This window comes from Plutella xylostella, chromosome 15 (assembly GCF_932276165.1).
Source record: "Plutella xylostella chromosome 15, ilPluXylo3.1, whole genome shotgun sequence".
Classification (NCBI taxonomy): domain Eukaryota; kingdom Metazoa; phylum Arthropoda; class Insecta; order Lepidoptera; family Plutellidae; genus Plutella; species Plutella xylostella.
In genome coordinates, this window is record NC_063995.1 from 9,096,632 (window position 1) to 9,112,517 (window position 15,886).

At 35.0% G+C, this 15,886-nt stretch overlaps 1 protein-coding gene across 1 annotated transcript in view; it reads left to right on the forward strand.

Annotated features, from left to right (window-relative positions):
- Positions 1-251: 251 nt before the first annotated feature.
- LOC105388556 (aquaporin AQPAe.a) overlaps positions 252-15,886 on the forward strand; it is a 32,738-nt gene continuing 17,103 nt past the window's right edge. The window contains exon 1 of the mRNA XM_038108049.2: positions 252-320. The gene's annotated coding sequence lies outside the window, so the exon portion shown is untranslated. The remainder of the gene's footprint in view (positions 321-15,886) is intronic.

A 15,886-nucleotide genomic window follows, 5' to 3' on the forward strand; every position in this document is an offset into this window, starting at 1 on the left:
TTTTAGTTTCGAAGCGCGCCGTCCACTCGTCGCGGCGTCTAGCAAAAGATTAATAAGTACTTCTACTCACCACTAGATGGCGTTGTTTTAGTTTTCACTTTTGCAGATGTCGCTAGCGGCGCTGTATCCGCTTTATTTCCCGCCACCGCCACTACAATCGCGCGGCGGCTTGTTCAAATACTTATTTTATTCAATTCAAACTAAATCACGCGGCCCAGGCGGGTGGACGCAGAGACGATCTCATTTTTTTTACTTGCGATCCAAGTGCATTTGTTTACCAACAAATAGTTTAGTTTTCGTGAAATCTTATTTAATTTTTGGTAAGTTTTCTTTTATTAATTTACAAAAAAACTTCACAGTAATTAAAATTATCTACTTATTCTTTTTTTAGTTATTAACTTAGGTACAATAGTATCGTAATCAAAATTAATTAATACTTAATTTAAGTTAAAAAAACTTTCTGAAACGAATGAGCTTACAAAGAGGTCAGTCAACATTTGTTGCCTACACACTGAAACCGGAAATAATAAAAAAATTATTAGTGTATTTCTGTAGTAATTTTTATTTATTTTATTTAAACTTAACTTGAGGCACATTTTAGAAAACCATTTCATTAATTATTATACATTGTACCTATATGGATTTTATCAAAACTATAATGTTATGAGTTATGGAAAATAATAAAGTAACAAGATAAGTTATTTATTAAACTGTAAGTTTGCTCAAGTTAACATAATAACTATCATGTATTATAGTTTTATATTGCTATTCTGCAAAATTATAACACTAGCTTGAAAAAAATACTGAAAAGTAAGTTAAAAAGTCTATTTTGTTACTTTATTAACTTATGCGTGAAGCATTCTTATTTTGTGTAACAGGCAATATGTGCAAATATTCATAAACATTGATTAAACATCCGTTAATTATATTTTGATGTTTGGTATATACTTATATAGGTAGCTACGCTTGTATACAAATTGGCATCCTGTAAAATGACTATAATATTTTAACATTATTGTACTTCTGTATATGTATTGTATAAGTCCGTAATACGATGTTTATGAACAACGTATTCTGAGACCTATGTTTATTTCCTGGGAGCTCATGTTCACCAACTACTTAGGTACTCTTTTACCAAGCTTTCTATAAAAATGAAGGATTTGAAAAAAACTACTTAGGTATAAAAGTCGTCCGACTCCCCCGAGTAGGTAATGTAGGTAGGCCCGATATATTGTATTTTACATAAGTACTTAATATATCAGGTGCAACCTGGGCTACGCAGGCTTATTTCCATGCCTTTATATGCAACATGCCTTTATATTCTATGATATTCAACGATGGCATGGCATGACATGGATAGCTGCCGAGAAGTGGGCTGACAATAACAGCCTGACTCTGTGTCACACACACATTACACAGTCCGAAGCTACCGTCCAATCCTATTATGGTGGATGGAGGCGCGAATAGAACTTGAGCTTACAGCTCTGTCAGCGTAAGTAGGTAGTAGGTAGCACATAATAGTCCATTAATACCGTATGCACTTCATGATTACTATCCCTTGCAGTCAGAACAGGGGGTTCACTCTATATGCCTAAAAAAGAAGTTTCGGGATGCTGCTGCCCGAGCCCGATTCTATCTCGTTGTATTAAACGTGCCTCTCGTTCGTTCGTTTTTCTTCAATATAGAGTAACCATCCAGGCCCTCCAGCCCCTAGTCCGCTCTCTGTATTTATGTCATTTTTAGACTTCGGGAATCTGGGAGTTCAAGCGAATCAGTCGCTAGTGATAGGTTAGGTAAAGTGGCCCGCACGGAAATCTGACCCCTCTTAGAGTGACATTGCTACTGAGAGGGGGTCTGGTTTCTGTGTAGGCAACTATACACTGTTAAGTAACTTGTAAGCTAAGTAACTAAATAGTTATTTAAAAATAGATTATTATGTTAATTAAGTACCCTACCAACCATATTGAACCTGCATTGATTATTGATTATGCTCTTCATACTCGTAGATCTCCTACTTTAAATGTGTCTGCAACCGTAAAACAATCCATGGTATTAAAAGAAGAGATATTTATCGTAACTAGGTAGACAATGTAGCTGAGCACCCGTGTACAAAACAATCAACACTAGGTATTAGGTAGATAAAGTTTCTAATCGGTAAATTTATATGTGAAATATCGGCGCTAAAATCTTAAGAAGAATGCAATCGTACCAAATAGATTAAAATAGTAACGCATTTCACAACAGATAAGATTATAAATAAACACACGTCCATCTGATGCCAATAAATACTTAGTTGTGTCAATACACTATGTTGGTATTTTAATTAAACTATTTATTTTATTTTACTTTCAATAAATACTTATAATTTAAAATATTATAAAAATATTATTTGTGGGTATGTATATACTGTCAAAATCGTGCAAATAAAAAATAAACTTATGTGGCGCGCATTCAAATTTTTCAGGACTAATGCCTAATTTATTTAAATAAAACAGTGATTCAAATAATTTGTGATCTACCTTTATCATGATCTATCTTTTATTTTCGGCAAAACACGGCTAAACGGTGTCCCGGTAGTTATGTCGATGTCGCCAATGACCTAATACTACTATAACACTTCGCTTGAGTAAAGTTACACCTTTATTAAATTATGTCACGGATGCTAACTTCAACAAAAATGTGCTAAGTAATTTAACAGTGACTGTTCCCTTAACAAGGAAGTTGCGCTTTTGTTATTGATACAGATAATTAGAGCCTAATTTATTTTGTAACTAGGTTGGCTTGGAACATCTAGTTAGTCAAACTTTACTTATTATATATAAATGTTTTGAATACATAGAAGGAAGAATAAATTAATTAGGTTTTAATCAACAGGATAGTTTTGTATGTATAAATTACAACTACCTACCTACCAATATTCTCAAATATGTTTAGAAGTGGCGTTTTAAACAGGGATACGATCAAAATAAGTGCTGTACCTATCTAGATATCAAACAATACTCTATTCAGGTACATTAGAGAATAGGCCGACCTACAGACACCCGATAAACCGATACATAAACGACACATGGTTGTAATAAGTTGACACCTAGCAGATGACAGCCATATGACAAAGTTACTAACATAATGCATTTCATCTAGCACGGACGAACGGTAGAATAGATTAGGTAATAACATCAAACTGTAGCTACTCCGTGCATGATCTCTGAATGGAGTGACAATGAGGTGTCAGGTATCGCCCTCAGTCAGCCTCCACACAATGTAAGTCTAGAATAAGCGTGAAGAGTAAACTACAGATCAATTCCAGCCTTCAAACCTATTGACAATAATAACTTTGTGTTGGAATTATAAGGTAGGTACTAGCTGTTCCCGCGCGCTTCGCTTCGCCTTAAAAAGTTTTCCCGTGGGAATTCCGGGATAAAAAGTAGGTACCCTATGTTCTTTCCCAGGGTCTAGACCGTATGTATACCAAATATTTATTCAAATCCGTTCAGTAGTTTTGGCGTGAAAGAGTAACAGACAGACACACTTACTTTCGCATTTATAATATTAGTTAGGATTAGGATTGTTCTAATTTGAATTTCATCTTTTATCTTCTATGGGGAATTAATTCATCATACAAATAATTATCTAACATTTTCTTGTCAGACTCCTTATAATAAATGTATTTTCTGAAGTCCCCTACATCTACAGTTTCTACAGTCCACTCAAGATTTGTTCCTAGTCAACACCATATTTCTTTCTCTATTTATAAAGTCCCTAAATGCATCAAACGTGTAACTCTAGTAACTTGTTATAAAAGTGGATACAAACTTCTTTTGAGTGTCAGAATGAGAAATGAAAACACAGTCCGCTTGGGTATTTATAGTTGGTAGTGTCACGAGCGTGGCCAATCGCAGCCTTTGATCACAAGTCGACGCGTCATCGTCATTGTAATGACTTCCACACCAATCGGGCAGAGTAAAGGACGTGGCTATCTACTCGTTTGATGTACTCGTCTGCTAACATACGGGTTGTTTATATAGCACCTCTGATATTAAGTACACACACCACATATATTTACTGAAATTCAGGATCACAATAGTGTGACACCTACCATCCCTACTGCATCTTAATTGAAAATCATCAGGCAGTAGTAGGTACTATATGTAAAATTATCATAATACCTACTATGTATATGTATGGTATATAATAATTATGTGTATGATACATTGATCATGTATCAAAAACCTACTTAATTCCTAAAGTTGAAAGCTTTCAGTGTATCGAAAATCAATAAGGTCAAATATTTTTACTGTTTTATAGTGGTAAGGCCACTTATTACCCAAGTACAGTGAACGCCATCCTGAAAATAATACTTTCAGTTCAAACTGAACTCTTATGACGGTGAAATTAAGACCCACCAAGCACCGAAATGTTTTCAGCCATTGTTGCGCTAGCTCTAAACCCTGACTTGATGTTGTTTTGGCCTAAGCCTACGGTATCGTAAAAGAAGTGATTACCTTTCAGTGTCGGCTGTATAACCCCAACCTTGAACTTCATAAAAAATATAGCTTATTTCTAAAACAACAAGCGGCACGTTGATTAAACACGTAATTAATGACGTTTAATAACAGAGTGCACATGACTGTATTGTGTGCAGTAGAGCCAACTTGTTCAGCTCATGCACCGGTTTATGTTTATGAAAAGAAAATAATGCTGGGTTTTCTTTTAAAATTAACCTTTGATAAACTGACCAGATAATAGGTCTAATGTGTAGATAACTGTTGCCCCATTTAGTACTGGCATAGCTAATTACGGGTTAGCTTTATTAAAATTGTGCCCAAATTAGTTTATAATACACATTGTTACATATCTGACGGCAACGCCAACGCGCAACGGACCGGATGTAGAGTTCCCCAATCCATTGTTAGAAAAATAATAAATTTAATTTACTGCGAGTGTACAAAATTAAATGTAACTTAATCAATTAATCAGTACTTAAGTAAAGCTTTGGTATTCAGAAATTAGTTAGGTACTTACAATTATAAATAATTTGCATAAATTATATAATGTGTTAATTACCTACTTCAGATAGCCGTACTGTAACTATTACATAGCCTTAATGAAAGCATACTGCTTATTTATAACGTTACATATACCTATGTATTATGCTTGGGTGGCATAAAAACATAAAATCTTTTGCTGGCTGTACCTACATACGTACGTTGGATAAAGCTTTACTAACGTGAGGAAGATTTACCGGCGCCCTACGCGGCAAGGTGAGGGCGAGTTCCGGTTTACACGAAACATTATGGAAATGCAGACCGGACATCCGGTCATGTGTTCGCTAAACTACACTATTCACCCCATTTCAGACGAACTTGGCCTTCAGAACCATTTATGTAATGAAGAACTAAATAAAGTACTCATTTCATAATTTTAATTAACTATTCAGGGAAGATTTTGAAAACAAAGATAATAAAATAAGTAATTACATTATTTCAAGCCAATGATGATAAGAAAATTGCTTCTAATTCGTAGGTTTATAATATTAGGCAATCTATAACCCCTAGGCAATCAATCTATAAGGCAAAGGGAAAATAGTTCCCACCTTATTTTGAACTCTATAGTAAGTACCTTGAGTTACGGGCAAAAACCATGAAAAAAATTGTAATGCTATGCCTTATTAAGGGATAACTGAAACACATTGTTGACTGAAACCCATTTGTGCTAAAGAAACTTATGATAACCGCACTGATATTAACGTGTCTTACAAAGAGTTCTAAAGTATTATTAGTTCATATCTGCTGTAGATATCACTTTGGTATGTTTTGAATGGCAATCAAGAGCCCTACATCACATCCCACGTCAATATTGTATTATTGAAAGAGACACGCACCGCGCGCGCTCCCGCAGGGTTACTCTATCTTCACAAAAAACAAAAGAACGAGGGCATGCAACCGGTACATACGTTAATAAAATTTAACAAGATAAACTTCGTTTTTCCTATGCTGGAGTGACCCTCCCGACTCCTCAAATACTCGCAGGCGCACGCAATGTCTGGGCAAAAATTTGATACGGCAATAGGGGAACAATTTTTCTATTAGCTGTGGTCTAATAATAGAGTCTTATCGTATCAATTCACTCGCCTTGACTCTTACAGGTGTTGGGAACATCGCTAGCAAGTCCATAAAATGCAGTATTCTTCAAATATTGACTTAACACAAACTGAAAAATCTTTTTTAGGTTCGACGCGACCTAAGAATATATTTAGAGAAAAAAACAAAAGCCTTTAGTATAATATATATTATATTCTAGACCAAATGTAGGCTTGCCTAACCTTGCATGACCTTGACAATGATGCAGAGTGATTACAAGGAGGCTGCTGATAAAATGATACAGTGATTGATCCTCGCGTCATAGTCACGTCACTATTATCACAGAATAATAACTAGTACCAGGTACAGAAGTCCATCTTCGCAATGGCTTGCAAAGAAATATGACTCCATTCCATAAGCAATAAGATCTAATTTAGATCTCGTTCCAGCCGCACACGTTTTTATTTACTTACCTACCAATTAATTTTTGAGCGAATATGCGCCTTATTTCACTGGACTACGGTGCATAATAAGTTATACGTGGTTATACGCATTGAAAAAGAAGCCACCTTAGGGTTGCCTTAGCACCACAGACTACAGCGTTTACTAAGCAACGGACTAACTTTGTAAAAAGAATGTCATGTTTTAAGGGTCGGCAATAGGCAATCGAGGGTTGGCATTGTCATAGAATTATGTAGTAAATGATGCTCTACAGCCTTGAAAAAAATCACACCGGTAGTCGAAGAGTCTAGCTAGGTGCTGAATCATTCGAATTTAAGTAAAAGCTTATGGATAACTGTAAATTAAATTCAGAATATGACGAAAAACCAGTAAATGACACTCCCGTATTGTAACAACTGTGTCGTAATCATCGAGAATTTTCATATGATTTTTATCATATTATAAAGTTAAAGGCTTGGACTAGGCGCTAAATACCTTGTTTTTTAATAAACACACACTTATTTTGTGTAAATTAATCCCAAACTTGAGCAATTTTTTTCCCTCAAAACTTCATACAAATATCTATGGCGGTTTTCTGTGTTATAAAATCATAAACACAAGTGACGTTTGACTCAGTTGGCCGCTGGCCTCCAAAGAAGGGTCACGTCGGTTTAGGCAGCACTGACAGCTCGCGATCTTATCGTGTACAGATACAAAATCACTGCACATTGGTTGTCATTGCACTTTTTCAACTTTTATGACACCAACATAATTTGATTTGAAATTGAGGAAGCATAATTCTTCCAGTATATTCAATACATTAAATTAAATTAGATAGTGTGCAATATTCTCGTGACATTACAGTCTCGTAAAGGTCTGATGAGGAGCAGGAATATAGCGAATGGATCTAAGTGATGACAATACGCACGAACATTAGGTTAGGGATCAAAAATACAGTCTCTTGGTGCTGGTTGAGGTATGGTCTCGTGAGGATCTGATGAGGGCAGTAACACGGTGGTGGCTCAATTTTATTTCAAAGATGTTAATAGCTAAAAGCATCGAGTTTGGGCTATTAAGTATGTTTTTCAGAGAGAGAGAAAGAGATTTTATTTTTCCTCTGGATGTGTTAGGTTTACTGGGTTTACTAAGTTCATTCTGTTAATGGCATCAAGTTGTTATGTGTTCATAAGTAATAATAATTTTTTAACAAAATGCTGTTGGTTCTCCACGAAAATGTAAAAATTAAAATAAAATAAATAAAAATAAATTCGTAACGTAAAATTGTCAATGACGGAATTTCTTCTATAGACAGTAGCCACAAAAAAAAACAAACGATAGATGGCGTGATTTGAAGATAAAGATACATTTACTCGACACATAGACAACAACAACAAAAAAAATACAGATTTAAAGAAAACAAACACATACTTATACAAAACATCAAAGAAAAAAAAGGATACACATCAAAATAACTGGAAAAAATATAAGCCCCAATTTACTTGTGTGGGACAGGGAGTACCATAATATTTTTTTTGGGTTACTCCCCATCTATGCGAAATATCTGCTTGATATCTTTACCCGTTTCTGAGAAAAAGGGCAGTGACAGACGGACAACAAAGAGATCCTATAACGGTTGCTTTTTTTCTTTTGACGTTCGAAACCCTAAAATTAAGTAAAAATATTATGCTACTACCAAAAAATGTACTTACAGGTATTGAAAAAGCGGTATATAGTACTAAACAAATTATAAACAAACAAAAAACCCGACTGCACGCTAAAAATATGAAAACAAGTCCCAATGTTAATGGAAAGTATCGTAGGCGGGGACCAGCAGAGAGTTCACCATTTAGCTGAATGTTACTTAGAAAACGGCCTTGAGTGGCGGTCAAGTTGGTCCCCGCCTGCGATACTTTCCATTAACATTGGGACTTGTTTTCATGTTTTTAGCGTACAGTCGGGTTTTTCGTTTGTTTATAATTGTATTTTTTTATTTGTAACTTTTTAGTTGTTTTTATTTTATGAAATTTTACGTCAGTAGTTCATGATCATTTTTTATTTCAATAATTTTGGTGTTGTTATTTAAATACCTTCAATATGCATATTTTTATAATGTGAAAATCAAGCCCTTTCATTTGAGTTACACGGCAAAGTTGAATTATTATTTTTTCGATCATCACGTTATGTCCTCTAGAGGGCGCTATGTTCATTTTAATGGAACGTCACATAGCCTATAACCATCGCGCCATCAATTCGCTTCTAACAATACCTCATACATCAAAATCTATCAAGCCGTTTAGGCTACAGGAGGGAACAAAGAAACAGACAAACATAAATACATACAATCAAAAAACATTACCCTCCTCTTTCGGCAGTCCGGTAAAAAGGAGTAAGACAGGGGGTCATTCTGAACTTTTGCTCTGAGAGTTTTGGAAATTAACTTTGTTGGACATGTGACTTTTTACCATGGAAAACGAATATTTTTTTTCGCGAATTTGCAAATCTCGTAGAACAAAAGTTGTTCAGAATGACCCCTTGAGTCATCCCCTTTTGGCTTAGTATAGCCCTTTTGCGACACTATGTATTTACTTTGCTTTGTCGTCGGGGTTCAGTTGGCTGGAGAATGCCCGAAACTTATTATCTACACTTTAATACTTGTAGTTACCTTTCTACAAGTAAATACCACATTTGTTTGAGAAAGCTAATCGGGTTCCGAGTATAGAGTAAAGTGGCACCCCTATTAATTTCTACTCTTTCCTGGTGCCTACCAGTGTAAGTAAGAATTATACTTACTTACCCTAAAATCACCCAAAATGTACTTGAACATAATTGTCAATAAAGTTGGCGAGTAAAAGTTTATCGACCCACTGTGCAAACTTACATGTGTGCGTGTCACTGCGTGTGCTGTGTGAAGAGCATTGAAAACCCAAAATTGGCGCGGCACGTCACCCTGTAAGGGCCCTTAAAACAAAATTAATTTGAATTTAGAATACAAAGCTATTCCAAACTTTTTTTCTATTGGAAATAACCAGTAAAAACAATAACAATTTCATAGTTAAGATATTACATAGAATATGTATGAATCTAAGTACCTAAAACATTTAATTTTGTGAAAACATGTTTTTTTTTTCGTTTTAATTTATATTATGGATATAATTTATATTATGATACAGAACGTGTTAGTTTCGTTAAGCACTAATCCCACTCAGCGCACATTTTATAATCGATTCATTAATACATTTTGAAGGTTGTTGTGTCTGTAAATTTAATACTTTAACGAAAACAAAATTGGAATACACTTTGTTCAACATGGAGAAAAAAAGGGTTTGTAGTTCGGATTAATTTCATTTCAAATAAGGAACGTAGAAGAAATCAATAAAATACTTAGATTAGTTTTACCTGTCAGCATCTTTTGGTAACTAATCTAAAAAAAAAAATTTGGATCACGATCCGTATTTAAGCAATTAAATACGGCACAGTATTTTTTTGTCCATTTTTCTCTTCATAAATTTTAATAAATACCTAAATACGACATTTATAAAGTAGTACGAAATAGGAACAAATAGCGCGCGCGTGTATCGTCTTCCGCTTGCGGCAGCCGACTAGATTCGCCCCCTCGATGGGGCAGGCGCCAGGCTGGCAAACTAACAAACCACCTATTCATTCTTTCAAAGATTCATATTTGATTAAGTAGTGTGACAGAGCACAAAAGTGTAATCGCTGCCAACTTCAAAACTATCAAGTTGTTTAGACCCAACTGTAGTTTAAAATTTCAGTGACGTTTTTTTTTGCATGCCAGTACCTACATTGTTATTTTTCATTTATTAAAATTGCGGTTTCTCACCGTGAGTAGCTCCTACTGATGATATGTGAGACAAACCACAATTGGGTATAAATGTCAAGCTGCCTGCGGTGCTAGTAGCTCTAGGTACTATTTTTTTTGTAGGTGGTACTGTAATCTACCATATAACACTGTATCACTGTACCACTGTAACCGCGGACAGCCAGTGCATCTGCAGGCTTTTGAGTTTTAAAAAAACGTCGCTTCTAGCCACTTTTGAAATGTTAGATTTTACATGATTGTGGATCTGCGGATTCGACTGACACAAAATGTCGAACATCTCAGCCGATGTTTAGACTAGAGACGATGGGGCCAACGCCATTATGATTAATCTCAAGTCTAATCCGAGTTACTTACGTAATATTATTCTGTTTTCAATAACTCACAGACTTATAATAGTTTTGTTACGCAAGGTAGCCCGAGGAACTAAATAAGGGATTTTCCCGAGGTAAACGAGGTAAACGGCTTTTCATTGCGAAAGCGAGAAAATTAAAAATAAAACCATGAATGACAAAAAAATTATGCATGTACTTCTCCATTACACATATCGAAAGAATTGACTTAAAATAATAATTATCTTCTGCGTCTATTCAAAACGTTGATAGTTAGTATGCAATATAATAATAAGCTAAGTAAAGTACTTACTGCCTACATCATCGAGGTTTATTATTATTACTTACAGTTTTTATAAAGCCAAATATTTTTTTTGATGTTGTATGGTGTGGGCTTTATGATTTATGGGTATCAGAGCCATATAACTATAAATATGTGAGTGTGGCCGAGGACGCTGCGTGACATCTCATCCATCATATCACATCATGGCATCACCAGGTGTTGGTTTATGACGCAATTTCAATATAATTGAACCTACATGCAATAAATTTTTTAACGTATTAGAAGTATCTGTTCAACAACATAACATGATGCACCAGATATGATTACAACGCCGTTGATCCAGCTTTACGAAACAAAAATAAAACTTACTCCAATTGGAAAGCGTATCGAGAGGTCCATGGACCAAAGCACAAAAAGTTAATGGAGTCGAAATTCAAATGCGCCATCTCTTTCATACCACTAACGTGAAGCGAGACGGAGCGAGCCACAAAGCGAGCTTTTTTCTCGTCATCTCGCACTTAGATGGTTCGTAGCAATAATTATACCGAGTCATGGGGCTTTACGGAGCGTAACCCCATCGTTTTCCTTCTCAATTCTCGGTATACAATTATCTGAGGCAGAGCCCACGTGATGTAATAAAGCATGTTCCGTCGGAGAACAAAAAAAAAAATGAAGCCGCGGGTCGTGGAGGCGTGATGACTGGCTCCACTTTTTGTAAGACATTAGTCTGTTCGGTTCGTATCTACTTAGTATGCTGCGCCAACGAAACTTTTGTAATATTTGTGTTCTAGCCTATTTTTACAATAAAACTATTATTTATTTGTGTAACATTGTTTTTATGACTCATATTCATACTGTATTTCACGTATTTTGATTAATGAGCTATAACTGTATTTATGAAACTCCATAAAATAATACATCAACGGATAAATGTGTCCACAAAATTAACGATCTTTGTAGTTTTGGCTTGCCGACAGCATTCTGATGGTAGAACCAAAAATAAAATATCCATGATGACTAAATGAACTCTCGTGTTTACTTTGAAATGTCGTTAGTTTATTTGCCAAAAAAAAGCCGGTGCATTTAAATTTCCTTTCCATTAAATATCCATAAATAGATTATGAAGAAACCTATCGTCAGCTTCAGCAATTAATAAAAAGAATATAAAATTAAACGCTTGTAAAAGTCTCTGAATACCTATTTATACTTCCCTCACGTTATGTAGGTATAAATATTATCAGACACGGTAATCATTATATTGTACTTAAGCCATTGTACATTTGGCGGATCGATATGAGCTTCCTATATGGGAGACGAACTACACAATATATCATTCCTAAACTTATAAATAACATACCATTGGATCTAAAAAAACAAATCACCACTAAAAACTTAAAAACTAAATTAAAACAAATTATTTCACAAAATAAAAATCTATGGTAAAGTCTTCATTAAAATAAAATTCACTCTGTATAACGCACCTATCTCACTAGCATCAAAGAACTATCTTGCCTTGCAAATTTCACTCGTAATAAGTGGTAATTACAGTCCATAAGGACTATTATTGCCACTCGTAAAACATAACTTGTATCATATTTTTTGTTCTCATTACTTACAACTACCTCACAAAATCAATTATTTATATTTACACCTTTGCACATAATAATTGCTAGTATGTTGTAAAATAAATATTACCTAAGATTTATAAATCTGTTCCTAGGTTCTATCTTACTTATGCAATAGAATTAGTAATCAGCTACTGACGTACAGTCGGCTGCTTTAGTAGCTGTGCATTTTTGAACCTTGTCAAACTCACTAACTGCCTATTCATTCATTCAAACATTGACCTTTTGTTTAGTAGGTGTTTTTACAGGGTGCGGAAGTGTATGGCTGCTGAATCAGCTGACTGTACCTTATGTCATTATGAATTGATTTGTATACCTATACCTACCTAATAATAAGTTTCGGTAATAATAAGGTCCCAGCTTCGGTATTCAGATAGACGGTTGGGAAGAACGCGCTGACATGAGACCTGAGTGGCGCCATGACGTTAAAGTTGGAATGTCAAAACACGACGAAGACTGGCTAGATAATCTTAGGGCCGATTTTTCAATGCCAGGATAAAAGGTCAAATAACTATCTAGCGAATAATTTTATTTGGCTGTTTATCGGCTTGGTAGTTGCTAAACCATTTTTCAATTGTGATTTATTCCATAGGTAACTAACTAATCTTACCGATTTTTCTACTTGAACTCTGGAAAGGTGAAACAAGTATATGTAGACACCTAGTGCTAAAGCAGGACAGACTACTATTTTGATTGTCAGAGTCAACTGTCACTGTCAAGCCACAAGCCTCACTGACTGTTTTGTTTGGTTGTTTATTGGGTTGTTTCAATTTTGGTATTTATATTTGTTATTTTTGGATCGCAATGGAATCACAAAAAAGAGAGCGTTCGGCGAATTTTAATATTAATGAAGTTACTGTGTTAGTGAGTGGTAGATAAATTTTATTCAAACATGTCATAGAAAATAAAAAGACCGATGCAGCAACAAATAATAATTTTCTTCCATGCAGTCTGCATGGAAGAAAATTGAGTTTCTTTTAACTCCAGTGGTATAACCAGTCCGCTCATTGAAAATCCTTTAATTTAAGTACGAGGGCATCAAAAAAACAATGAAGAAGAAGTCGTAAGAAGAAGCCTTCCCTGCAAAGGCAGGAGATGTACAAAACTGGAGCTGGGCCCTCAAATGCTCCTTCATTTAAGGATGTAGAAGAAAAGGTGTTAGGCATTTGCTCCAACATTAGCATTCAACGTATCCTTAATTTAAATTTAATGAATAAAAACTGAAAGAAATAACACCTATGTTTTATTATCAAGTACTGGATGGTTTCTCTCTTTTCTCCTCAGCCTATAGCCGTCCACTACTGGACATAGAAGATCATGCCGCCAAGCAGGAGGGATCTCTTAGATACTTAGGTATATGTAGCATAGGTTACCTACTTATCATAAAATGAAAAACTATAATGTACCTTAATATTTTATTATGAAGGAAGTGCTACTACATTCCTCTTTTTTTAAAAATTAATGCTTGAAAATAAATCAACATAATGTTTGTAGTCTGGCGCCTTTCGGCGATGAAATTCTTTTGCATCCCACATGCTGTAATGATCAGGCCTCGTTTTGACGACTCTGGCTTTCCTTTCAACAGGATTAATACATTCGTTCATTACCTACTACCTCTTTTTCGATCGCTAAATCATCAATATCATCGAAAATATCCATTGAAAAGACGATTATTCTCTGCGCTTGTATAGTTTAGAATTGGTATAAACACAAAAAAGAACTTACTTAATAACCTCAAATGTCAAATTATCAATCGAATAAGCACTATCTGGCGGCTCAAGCAGCAGATAGATTTATTCTCCAGTTAACTGAGTTATTGGACGAATAAGTTCTATCTGACGGTTGAAAAATTCAATATTTCGCTATCTGTCGAATAAATGCTATCTGGTTGTCTATCTGAGCATTGAAAAATCGGCCCTTAAGCAGAAAAAACTTCGTCGTGATCTACCACCTCCCATACATTCATGTTTTGTTTGCGATCGATGCGGAAAGAAATGCCGTGCCGCTATAGGCTTGTACAGCCATCAACGGCGATGCGGCAACCCATAAACCTACGAGTGCTGCAACTACCATCTACAACAGATGCTGTGGCCAATGATGATTTCTATTAATTGTAATCTAGAGGAATGACTAGTGGTCGTACAAACAAGTTTCAGTATCACTAGGTTAAGCGAAAAATATATTGTAAACTTTTTGTATGATACGAGAGTGGCGGATTCCGATGCACAAAAATGAAAGTTCATTACTTATAAATAGGTAATTAAATAAGTATAAAAACCGGCCAAGTACGAGTCCTTCTCGCGCTCTGTGTCATCTATAAATACACGTCATATAGTTGGTACTCAATAAGTATAACTAAACTAATGAACGCAGCACAGCTGGCACAGCTAATGATCAAAGAGATATCGCAAAACAAATATCGTTGGCTGTTAAATTTAATCCTCAGAACTACTGGGCATATCATAGAATAAATACGTGACAAGAGATAATAGGATATAGGTAAGTAGGTAAGGTTATGTCGGCTCATTAACATATCTAAGTGGGTAATTGAATTTAATATAAAAGATTGCATTTTTTGTTACGTTTATTAATTTGTATTTAATACACGGGATCTAAAAAGTAGTATCTCCACACAACAAAGCATGGCAGAAGTTTGTAAAACTTATTTTAAACTTTTTGTGTTAGTTAACGCAGATATTTAATGTGTTCCTGAAAATCAGGATAAAACAGATGATTGAGGTAGATCAAATTACCAAGATTATAAAATGAACCCTACAAGGCGCAAGGGGCGTTTAATTGTACTTATACTTAACCAAGAAAGATTCTGAAAAGTATACATTAAGAAAAGTTTACATTTTGAGTTTCGCTACTAAGCAAGTCAGCACGTAACAGTTATTAGGTATACACACATCTTATACGTAGACTAGATATACTTCTACAAATACTTCAGTAGTCAAGCTAAGTCCTCGAGTCGATAAGCGAACCGTGAAGAATTGGGTTACCTTACAGGGCTCACGTAGGAACGATATGAATGCAATTAATAAGTAGTTATAGTCATAGTAAATAGCACACACTTTAGGTAATTCAAAATTATTTAAACTAGGTAGGTAAGTACCTACCTCTGTATTTTACACAATATGAAATAAAGACATTTTACAAAATTGACTGTGAGATAAGCATTGTAGCATTTATCTTATCGGTATCATCGATCTTATTTATATCTATCATCAAAATGTAAAATACGCATCAGTAGTAAATTAGGCTCATAAGTCAGTACTATAACAAGT